Here is an 11911-nt window from a genome sequence, read left to right on the forward strand (position 1 = left end):
ATGATAAAATTTAGCTTTGCCTCTTTACAACATACACCACTGCAAGACAGGTTTTGTCAGCTTCTGATCCCTGGCCCAGTGTGTCCATACTCACAGAGGTACCTGAGAAGTGCAAGTTCTGCTCAGCTCAGCACATCTGGAAATAAAGCAAATGAGTAGATACAGCACTTCAAGCATGTTGGCTATGGCATCTTTACTAATCCTCAGTACCTGGAACCATGGGGAAATTCACATTGACATCAAAAGGACAAGGGTCTGTACCTCCATGCACATCCAATCATTCTACTAGTTGGCCTCTTTATCTACAGAACAGTATGTGGGAAAGAACATCCTTTGTATTTCATAAACAAATGTGCAAAACCTGCATTTTAATTATGTATGACCATGAGGAATTATTTTGTTGAATTAGGTTTCTTATTCCTCTATACTGAAATAGGCACATTCACAAAAATTCCTCCCTCACATACATTTGTGCTACTCTCCTGTTGCTTATGAGGAAATAAGACTCTCATTTAATATACTCAAAATGCATCAATTAACTGCTGTACTTCAGTGCAACTCTTCTTTTACCTGGACCATCATATTAATGTTGTCTTTTACGATATCTCAAGCAGCAAGTCCCAGTGGAAAAATAATACTGGTAGATTTTCTAGTGGCTAGGTGAACAGAAAAGCTTTTTTAAAAAGTAGAAGTAACATTTGTATCATTTTATTTTCTTTCAGTGCTCTAAAACTTGTAATAACAAATCTTACTCTATTACCCTTGTCACTGGATTTTGTAGAAAATTCTACTTACATTCCTTATATAGGATTATTTGGAAAGGAAAAAAAGGTCCTATGTGAAAGTCACTTTCTAGTCTGTTCCACAGCAATTTCCTATCATGAAACTTATGTTCTAAGTAAGTATTAAAGACATATCCCTTTCTCTCTCAAAGGAAAAAACCCCAACCGACTCTGAAAATCCCCCCAGACAATGCAATTTAACTGGCTTTCTTGTCTTTGTAGCAATTTCAGTAGCAGTTACTATGTATTGGTTCTTTGGAGGACATCTCTTCTCTGCAGAGCCTCATGGATTGAGTTCAGCTGCAGAGAGCAAAGAAAATTGTTCCTGCACACAGTCCACAACTTACACAGGAGTAGTGATGTTTCTATAAATCAAGTGGACACATTTCAGAGCTATTGTAAAATACCTATTGCATGTAATGTGCCTCACCCACATTAACTCAATTATTCATTAGCTCTCGATTTGATCCTTCTGTAGCTTAGGAGGCATAGCAAAAAGCATGTGTACCTAGCCATCATTTTAAAGAGTGAGAGCATATATTCACCCTGTTTATCACAATGGACAAAAATTGATCCCTGAAACCAAATTGATTATGCCAAGGATGATTTTTTTAATATTAAAAAATATGTACTAATTGAGCAGAATCACAGTACTTACAAATATTTCATTTCTGAGTACCTAATTAGAGCAGCCATTAACTCCCATAATATACTAGTATTCACATTCTAAAATCCATATGCATTCTTGACTTTCTGTCATTTTATTTCAGAATTTGCTACTATGTTTTTAAGAACTGTGGTGGCTTAATACAAAAAAAGGAATTTGTGGAGATTTGACATGATAAAATGTTTTCTTCTTGGAAACAGCTTTTTACTTCAGAATTTATATTATTATAATTCAAATATTTGCAAAACACATAAAACGTTCAGGACCATGTTATGAAATTGATCTCAGTTTGCAGTAGCCAGCCTTTTAGAGAAGACACATCACTTCTGCAAGTCATCCATGAAGCCTCATTCTTTAAGGCATTGCCAGCATAATGCTGTTTTTATGCTGATTTTTTAAAAGGCATCCTGTTGCCCCAAATCCTCAAGAGCAACATGAATGTAATGCCTAATCATTTTCACATTCAGAAATCAATCTTATTTCCCTGGGACAGCTTTAGTAGGCACCAGCAGTGTTAATGTGATTAGGTTTGAAGGTTAATTCTTTGTTCGCATGTGTCACAGGAGATCACAGCTCTCCACTGTCAGGCTATGACTGTGGAACACCAGCACTGCTCCACATCCCCACAGGCACCTGGGGGCGCTTCCTGAGAGCTGCTCCTCCTGGCATACGTGAATCTTATCCACACGAGGGACAGGGGTTGCTCTATAGCCATAAATTCAAGTGTAACCATAGGCTGGAGACTTTGGCTGTGCTGCGGATGCAGACGTTCCTCTGGTCTGTGTGAGCTCTCACAGCAGGCAGAAGCTGCTCTGGCTCTGGGTGTTGGGTCAGTTTGTGCTCTGAAGGGTGTGGGAGAGTCCTAATTCCTGGTACATTTGTCACACATCTTTTGTTTCACCACACAGGCCTTGCATTTGCCTCAAAACAATTCCTTGTCAATTCATTCAGATCTAAGTAATGCAAAGTATTACTTTACAGAAAGACAAGGAAGGAAACTAATACTCTCCTTTCTTAAGTTTTCTTCTCATCTCACCTGCTCTGATAAAACTGAAGCACAATTGCTTTAGGAATCAGAAGAGTTATAACAGAAGGAACCCAGCTGTGAGGAAAATTCATCCATCTGCCATTTTTTGGGATATTTACTGTTAGTTATACAGTAGAAGAGCGTGCTACTTTTATGTATTTAACACCCCCTCATTTTGTGTTAGGGCCTCACACATGGCTGTTGCTGAACACCTGTCTTTGATCCAGTCTTAGAAGACCCACTGCCATAAATCCCAGCTTCTGAAACTTCCAGGTCCATGAAACAGTACCTGGTACCAAGCAATGGCATGATCCTCTGACATGATTCTTATTAGAGCTGCATAAAATGCACAAAAAGGGATCAAAGATACACACTGGCATTTTTTTTTTCTTTTATCTTTAAATGTGGCAATTATAGAGGCTGAAAGCTGGGAGTGATGCTGGGAGTAATACACACCAAATCCCATGTTTGTTCACAGGACACAGTCAGTCTATCTTGAAGTGTGGGTTTTATTTTTTCTCTTTTTTCATTTATCTCAACAATATGGCTTGTCTTAAAATAGGGACCTGTGGCATGGAATTCAAATGTGATGACAGCTGAAAATTATAGACTCTTACCAAAAAAACCTCTCACTTTTTACAAATGTTTGTGATTTTGCTGTGTCTTTTTTAATGAACTAAAGCTCATTGTAGAAACAAAAGTTGTACATGCACAGGTAAATACACACACACAGCCTGAGATGGCCCCCTTGCACATTGCTGTGGGGAAAGGGGAGAGCTGCCCACAAATGGCAACACCAACACTGCCCTTCCTCCTCCAAGGAGTGCCTGCCTACAAAACCCCTTGCACTCACCTGGATGAAGTTAACTTATGCCACACTACTGGGAAAACTTATGCTTGAAACTCTTTCAAGGGCTTCTTTCAAAGGTTCTTTCTTACCCAGGTTCTTCAGCCTATGTAGCCAAATTGCTGCAATTCCCACGTAGAGGTTGTTAAAGCCTGTAAAAGTATTCCAGATGAACTGCTCTATATTTCATAGTGTCATGAATTTACGGCAAGATAATTTACAATCTCTGCTGTTTAACACACCAATTTCTGCATATGCAGACAGCAGTATGTATGTTGATGTAACTGAGAGCCTGGTAGTCTGTGAAGCTTTCTGTCTGGTCCTAACACATTCAAAACTGTAAATTGAAGCTTCTGCATTGCAGAAGCAAATTAAATTCTCCTAAGTCAGAGGCTGAGTGACCTCTGAAGTCAGTTCATCTGATGGGAAGGATGGTTGCGCAGCATCAGGGATGCACTAGCTTGCTGCAGTGATCAAAGCATTGGTACCATTAAATACCAATAGGGGTGGATGATGACCATAGAGAGAGAGGCATTTCTTCTCAAATCTGTGGAGGGTGGCATACCTTGCTTAATCCTGATGTCCTCATGGTCTGTGTTTTGTAACTTCACAGGATTTTGCATTGGCAACACACAGCAGTTTTTGAAGACACAAGGCTGGCTGTTGCTAGCTATCCTAAGATTTGTAAGAGGTTTCCAAATAACCATAGCAAACAAAACTGTGAATGATTTGTCAATGCAAAGTTAATAATCTTCTCTCTCACTTGCATTTATTGTACGCTCATCCCAGGGTTATCTGAGCTTCCATACCTGTTCCTGGAAATAATAAACCATTTTATTATTGTCTTTATCTTTTCTTCTTTCTCCTTCTCAAGCAACCTTTCAAAATGAACAAAAAAAAATTAATTTTCCCTTGGAAATGTAGCACCCTTTTGCCACCAAATTCACGAACAGCAGCCTCATGCTTACTTATGCAAACTTTTGAAGCTTGCAAAGGGCATGATGATTCTGCAAAGAATGGAGGTGCTGAAAGTGAAATAGTGGCATTCAGTAGCATTCAGCTATAGTATTTCAAAGTACCTTCAAACCCTCCTGGACAGGAAATAAAACACAACCCAAGCCATCTTACTTTGAGTGGTCCTACTTAAGTATTGAGCAAACTTTATAATAATGGTAATAAATTGGTGCTTGAGGCAGTTTCAGCTATATTACATATTCTCTATATACTATAGATATGGATGTATTCACCCTCTTTATTGTATATGTATGTGTGTATTTACATGTAGCACACATACATATATGTTTTATGTATTCATAGATACTAACTTTTCTACATTTTACTTCTTTCCCTCCCATAGCTGAAACTGCTGGTTACTAACATCCACATCCACATCATATTCTATGTATGAAGGATATAATTTATTTGTAAACTCAGGATGTTCTTGTTTTATAGAGTTGCTTGTATTTTATAATTTATTTACACATCATGGTTGGAAATGCTTATCTAAGTGCTATGCATTGAAGTGTATGTTTGCTAAATCCATTTCACTCTGTCCGTGGCTTTGTTCTTTCTCATAACAGTGGTATAAAATAGGGCTAAGGAGGAGAGAAACTGATAGATATAGAACTTATGCTGGTCCCATCATTGGGCAATTCCAGAAGAGGATGTATCAGTAGTATATATATACATATATATATTTTATCAACTAAATTTTATCGGGAAAAAAGAAGAAAGAACAGCATGAGGACAAGTTCAAAATGTGGAAAGTCACAGCCACTTCCAAGTTTGTCAACAAATGTATTGAACCTTTTGCCATTAAAATTGTAAAGTTTATTGTTTGCTGGCTAAAAAATATCCCTTTTGTGGTATCTGAGGTGTGAAACATTGTCAAAAATATGATGTCTGGAAAAAAATCAAACTATAGTGGCATTAAATGTTTACTTTTATCTTACCAATATATCTGCCTCCTCCTCCTGACTCTTTCACTTTAGATAGGAGCATTTCATGGCATTTCATACCAGAGAATGCTTTTGACTGACAAGAGGATGTGGTATAGTAACAGTGAAAGTGAGCAAGAGAGCAAGCTCAAACTTGAAAATAGAATGATGGAAGAAGTTCTATCAAACAACTGTTACTGAGAAGCAAATTCACCAGAAAACAGTAAGGAATTGCAGGGTTTGGTACTGATGACTGAAATACTACAACCAAGCAGAGCAGCATTAACTTCTGTCCTGCTGCTGTCCAGAAACACAAAGATAACACAGTCACAAACCTGAAATGGTCAGGCTTTTACATAAGCTGGTTATGCATATACACAGGGATTGCTCTTTTGCATCTGTGAGCAGGGGAAAAATCTGAGACCAGACAAATATAGAAGATGTATTCATCAGTATAATTTTTTATCATCTTTGGCAATTGTGTCACATTTCCCTTGGCCACCATGCAGGTAAGTAACACATGAGAATGATAAAAAGAGTTTGTGCCCATTACTCACGACATTTTTTCTCTCTCAGAGAGGCAGTGGTGGCAGGTTCAGCTGACCCCTGAGCTGCTGCTGAGGCGTGCACAATATCTGCTTGCCTTCAGTTCATGTTTGTGGCATTCCCTGTCGATAATTAGGAAAGCACCTTGCTTGCAGGACAAGATGTGAACGAGCTCTCTGGGCAAATCTCACATGCCCACAAACACCTGGATAAGCTGTGATAAGGACAATGGGCTCTTCCCATTGGAAGAAAACCACAGCTCTTATTTCCTGTGGGAAAGATTTAAAAGAAACCCAGACCATTCAAAGCATCCTTTAAGACATATCATCTGCTGTCAGATGGTTTTCTCATATTCCTTACTTTACAAGGGACATGTTAGGGTGTTAGGCATTAAATATTTGGTTAACAGTTTGATGAGAATTTAATAAGGTCCTTTCTTTATCTTATTATTATATAGCAGAGTGGCAGACCTAGCAGTCACAGCAGCAGGGAATGCAGTTTATGGTGACCTCTTTTAAAGGAAAAATACTGAGGTGGATACAGCAGCAAAGATGGTGTGGAGGAGAGAGTCTCCTCCTTTCCCCTCTTAGAGCAGCAAGCCCTGTACTACCTTAGCTGTTGCCCCAGGCCGGTGAATTTGCATGCTGTGCCTCTCCAGAGTAGCTGTAAATGAAGATAAACAGCCATTTCTTTTGTCTGTGGGCTGTTCAGAATAGCTCTGATTTGCTCTAAAGAGCTAAAAGGCTTATTGCCTACTTTTGAGGTAATTTATCTTCATTGCTGTTATCATGCAGCCACATCAGTATTAAGGAGCCCAAAGTGCCTTGCAGAGACAAAAACAGAAAAATGGGTTAGTGCAAGTCCTAGACTTTGTCTAAGACAGAACTGATGGTGAGGAGCTCTAGATGAGCTGAAAAGAGAATCAATTCACTCTTGGTCAAATCAGGAGCTTTACAGACCTCAATGCCACACACTTCTGATTTGGAGCAAGACAGCAAGGAAAGGTTTCATTCACAGAGTGGGAGCAGGGGCTCATGTCTGGCAAAAGTCAGGTGTCCTTATAAGGCCTGCTTAAAACTGCTGATACCTCTTGTAAAGTAATGCCCTAGGAATGACCAAGTTTTGTCTGTAAAACAACTAACTTGCCAGATTAAAAATCAGGTTTGGCATAGAAACATGACCAACTCCATCTCCTGATGGGGCCCCAAATAAGCTCTCTAGCCATTGGAAAACCAGGAGGTCAGGTTGTTGCTAAAGCATGATCCTCTTCTACATCTGTCTGCAAACCAGGCTCCCAGGAGTTCACCCTTGTTTCGGCTGACAGTATCTGCCTGGAAGACACTGAGGAGGAATTAAGGCTAGAAAATTCAGTTCCTAGTCTTTGAGATGAACACAAAGTTAATATTTGTTGCTCTGAAAAAGGCCATCTGTGGATTTTACGGTTTATGATAGTTAGTAGTCTTGACAGTTGCCGATCTGGCAGTTTTAGAGGCTGACATCTGCTATTTAACCACTAAGCAAAACTTTGCTGGCTGTGACCACACAAATGCTTTACATTGCTCAAAGACCACTTTCATAACCTCCAGGAATAAGTAGGTAGGTAACTTGGAGGTCTTGTCCACTCCCAGGAACTATCCTGTCAAGTGGTGACTTGGGAAAAGGTTCTAGACTGCCAAAACCCAGTCCATGTCAATGGATGCTTGTCTAGGGAAAAGATCTGCATTCATTTTCATATATGTTTATATGTGTCCCTTCTGTGAACCCTTATAGCACAGGTTTGGCACCCATACTTTGTGTCAGATTGTGAGTTTCATGCCAACCAAATGACAGCCAAACGTGTTCAGCTGTGTGTGTCTGGCACATATCCATATTTCCATTTCTATTTCCTAGGAACCCAAGTGCTGCCAGATGCATCAGGATTATATGCAGGACTTGAGGCTTGCTGTGGAGAGGAAGTCACACCTCCAGAAAGGAGGGATGTTTGTAACTCACTTTAAAAGGAGCAGGTACTGTCCTTGTCCCTTTCTCATCTTCATTCCCCAAATGACAGAAAACCAGGGAGATGGGAGAAAATCCTGACATTTTCTTATATTTAGTTTGTCAAGAGGTGAATTGCTCATTGTAGTTACAATACAGAAGGAAGGGGAGCACAAAGCCACCCTGCTCGCTGGGCTGTGCTCTGCAGACTCCTCCCCACCAGCACCCTTGGATGCTGCATGCCACCCAGCACAGCCCCTTGCAAACTGCCCCTTGGAGCTTGATTGAAACAAGCTCCTGGTGGCACCAAAGGAGCAGCAGTGCTCCCACTCACCCTGCCTTTCAGCACCCATCCCTGCTGAGGGGCTCAGCTTGCTCCCTGTCTCTGCTTTAGTTGGATGCCCAGGGTCACAACTGTGGAGAATCATGGCAGCTGCCTGGTTTTAGTTAAGAAAAAGCTGCCTGCTGCTAAACCATATTTGATAGAAGCCTCACAATACCCAGCAAGGGGCACTGAGGGAGCCAAGCAAGACACTGTAAACAGCATTTTCTCCTACTTTCTGAGGACAGTGGAAGGCATGGCAATTACTGGAATAATGAGCAAGATAACAGCTGGCTCCTGGTCCTGTGGCTGGTAACATGTGCAGCTCCAAGGGCTGGTGTAGCTCAGCTCATGCCTGGCCTAAGTTTCCAGAGACTTAAAAAACATTTCTGAAGGTTATATCTAAAGCTGTGAAATCCACAGAGAAGCTTCTGCCCCTAAGCTGGGGCATTGCAGACTTTGCACCCATGGAGCCCTTCTTTCTGCTGTCAAGGCTGAAACAATGGGAGTGCCCATGCCAGTTTTCTTGACAATCAGCATTGTGGTGGCATGAAGTGTCTGCAGAGCATGTCAGTCACACAAACTGTGTGCACACTAAATAAAGCTGTACCCTAGCAAGAGGGCTTTGTACCTGAAATCTGTGATGGAGGGGTGTGCAGTTCATGTGAGAGTACCAGAGCACTGAAATATTTCCATGTGAAAAAATTGTTCTAGAATTGGTATCTCCATCCAGTAAAATCGCCTAGACACCCGTGACACATTTTATGAAATATTTATTTATTACTCCTCTGAACAATCTCTTTCTTGCTTTTATGTTGTTGCTAATAGCTTGCTTTCCCAAGTTTTCCATATATTTGCAACATACAATGGCTCAGGATGAAGGTTCTTTGTCGTAGATTAGTGTAGTCATCAGTCAAGGCATGCAAGCTTTCTAGGAGGTTGCAAAACCATCCATAGTTTCTTATTAAGGTGCTTTTAAGGCTGTTCTGAACTGGCCATTTTCACCCCTATACATCACACAGACACACAGACAGTGATACTGCTGTCTGTGCACAGCCCTTTGGCATGTCCCAGTGGAATGATAATCCTCATTTTCCCTACAAAGGCACAGGATGTGCAATGGCACTAGCTGGCCAGAGCCCTGCTCAGAGGCACCATTTCATTTTGGAATTCATTTTGTTGTCTCACTGAAAGTAGAAAACCCACTGAAGCTTGGAGAGAAAACCAAACAATCCAAACACCTATAATGTGATAGTTATGTTGAAGTCAGCTATGAAGATTTAGGATGTTATTATTTCCCCTCCTCAAACGGGGACTTTGAGTAAAACTGACCCTCACGCTAAGCTATTTTGACCTCTTCATAAGCTTACACCATAAAGTGTAGAGGCTGTTACACTGCCTTATCTTGCTGGGATTGTAAACCTTTGAGCTCTAAATTCTATGACCCTAGAAATTCTTACCTAGGCAAGATGGAAGAGGATTTTCTATTTTTTTTTTTTTTTAAGTGCTCAGCAAGGTAACTTGTAGTTAAACCTGTGTTTCAGGTGGGAAATCTGTAAACCCATTTCACTAAAGAATCCTACACCTGGCCACATCCTGGAAGTTCTTCTTGGCTGCAGCACCATGCTGGCTGGCCAGGAGCTGGGCTGCTCATTGTGAGAAAATTCATACAGTGCCTGAGGTGTACAGCAGGGCTAAGTGGAGACTGACACAGGGACACTGGTGCCAAACCTGGCTTTGTCTGCCTGGGACAGTCTGCTGGCCTGAGGCGCCTGTTGTGGTTTGAAAGCAAAACGAGTGAGAGGCTCCAAGTCAGAGATACAATTTAATAAGAAGAAAGGTAAAAAGGTAAAAATAAAATAAAATAAAATAAATGCAATAACACAAAGGACCACTGACAGAGTCAGAATACAACCTGAGCAGGATGGTGGAAGCAGTCCAGGTGAGGTGCTCTTCCTGAAGCAGTGATCCTGTAGAAAGGTCTGGTAGCTCTGGTCCTCTGGGAATCCAGTAGGTAAGGGCTGCTTGTCCTGTCCCAAATCCCAGATTATATCCAGGTGAGAATGCTTGGCTCCTCCCCCTGCGTGGAGCATCTCACAATGGGATGATGAGTTGTGAAGTGGGTCCTTGATGGCCCATTAAACAGAGATAACTCCTGGAGGGAGTTACCTGTGAGTCATGGGCAAGGCGTTGATGGGCCATTAGCAGAAGACAGCCCAACACTAGAGCACTGCCCCACTTGGTTTCAAGAGTTCATGAAGATGGTGATAGAATAAATACTTTGTGTACATCCTACACTACAACCCAGAACAGGCACCTCAGGGTTTCACCATTTTGATCTATTAAACTGCTCAAGCTTTTTCATGGGAGTTGCAGATGGCAGTTGCTGAGGGCATTCAAGCCTAAACACAAGGGGATTGTCTTCCCTTGGCTGTCTTTTGCAAACCCCTTCCATGGGATCCCAAGGTGGCAAAGCCCTGCTCCACAAACAGGTGGTGGCAGCTGAGCCCAAACCTGAGCTGTGAACTCCCCTGGCAGGGCAGTGCCAGAACAGGCACAGCTCAGCTGGTACCAGAGAGCAGCAGGCACAAAACAGCTGCCAACATCCAAAGCCAATGTAGGAGCTGAAGACTTGTCCTGCTTTACTATTGTTCTCTGATATTTGCCAAAAGTGAAGCAGAAAGGCTCCATGCCCTTTCAGAAATTGGTAGGTTGTGGTTGGTATTTTCTAGAGAGCTTTTTGCTCCCTGTTCCCTCCCTCCTCCCCCTGCAACAGGAGTTGGACACTTGATATCTTTTTACAAGGGTAAATCCTCCACAGCTTCAACAGCAATAGTCCCTGATGAGAGGCTGTCTCAGTGACAGAACAGGACACCAAGTGGGCAGTGAGGAAGGTGCTGGTTTCTCTGCAGTGAAAAGCAGAGAAAAGGGAAGCTCCCTGAGATTCACGAAGTGCTCACATTGCAGTGTGAGGTGGATGGCCCCAGACAACACTCCAAGGCCCCTTTGTCCTGTACAGAGGAAAATGCATAAGCTCTGAAGTTGGCTTTGGCACACTGTTGTGTTCCCCCACCTGTAGAGGAATGGTGTTGCTTTAGGCATCACATCAGGCAGGAATAAAATCATTGCCTTTGCCTCCCTCAGCTCCTCATTCTGGTCTGAACTGGGACACCTCCCCAGCTCAATGCCTGCCTGACAGGCCTTGGTCAAGAGGAAATACACTGAGGTTAAAGCTTGTCTGGGTCATGGGCTTAATTTGAGCAAGTCTGCAGAGCTGCAGAGTTCCAAACCTGTGTCAACGGCAAACCAGTCTTTTCCCAATTCACAAGCAGGAAAAGCCCTTCACTCCTACCATCCAATAACCATCATTTTCGGTCCCTTAGCAGCAGATTTCAAAGGGCTCTTTCACAGCAGAAGAAATGTTGATCTGTTGAGGAGCTTTTCCACTATCTTGAAAGGACATGTTTTGCCAAGGCCTTGGATTGTAATGGTAAAACAGTTTTGTGGCCTGAGTGTATCATTCACTTTGTATGCATGGATTGCATAAACTGCTTTGGGCCCCCAATGAAATGAATTTGGACAATGCCCATCTGAAGGATTTTTACTGATTTTCCCATTTGCCAGCTGTAAATAATGCAGCATCCTTGCCTGGTGGCTGGCAGGCTGCCCCTTCCCAGACTTGAGATCAGCATTCCTCTGGTCTTTGCAGAAAACACAAAATCAGATTTTTGTTTATTTTTCACAAATTATGTAACAGTCCCCACAGAAAACATTTGGTAATGATAAGTAGTCTTTGTATATCCTCA

Source organism: Zosterops lateralis (assembly GCF_965231275.1).
Source record: "Zosterops lateralis genome assembly, chromosome: 3".
NCBI classification, from domain to species: domain Eukaryota; kingdom Metazoa; phylum Chordata; class Aves; order Passeriformes; family Zosteropidae; genus Zosterops; species Zosterops lateralis.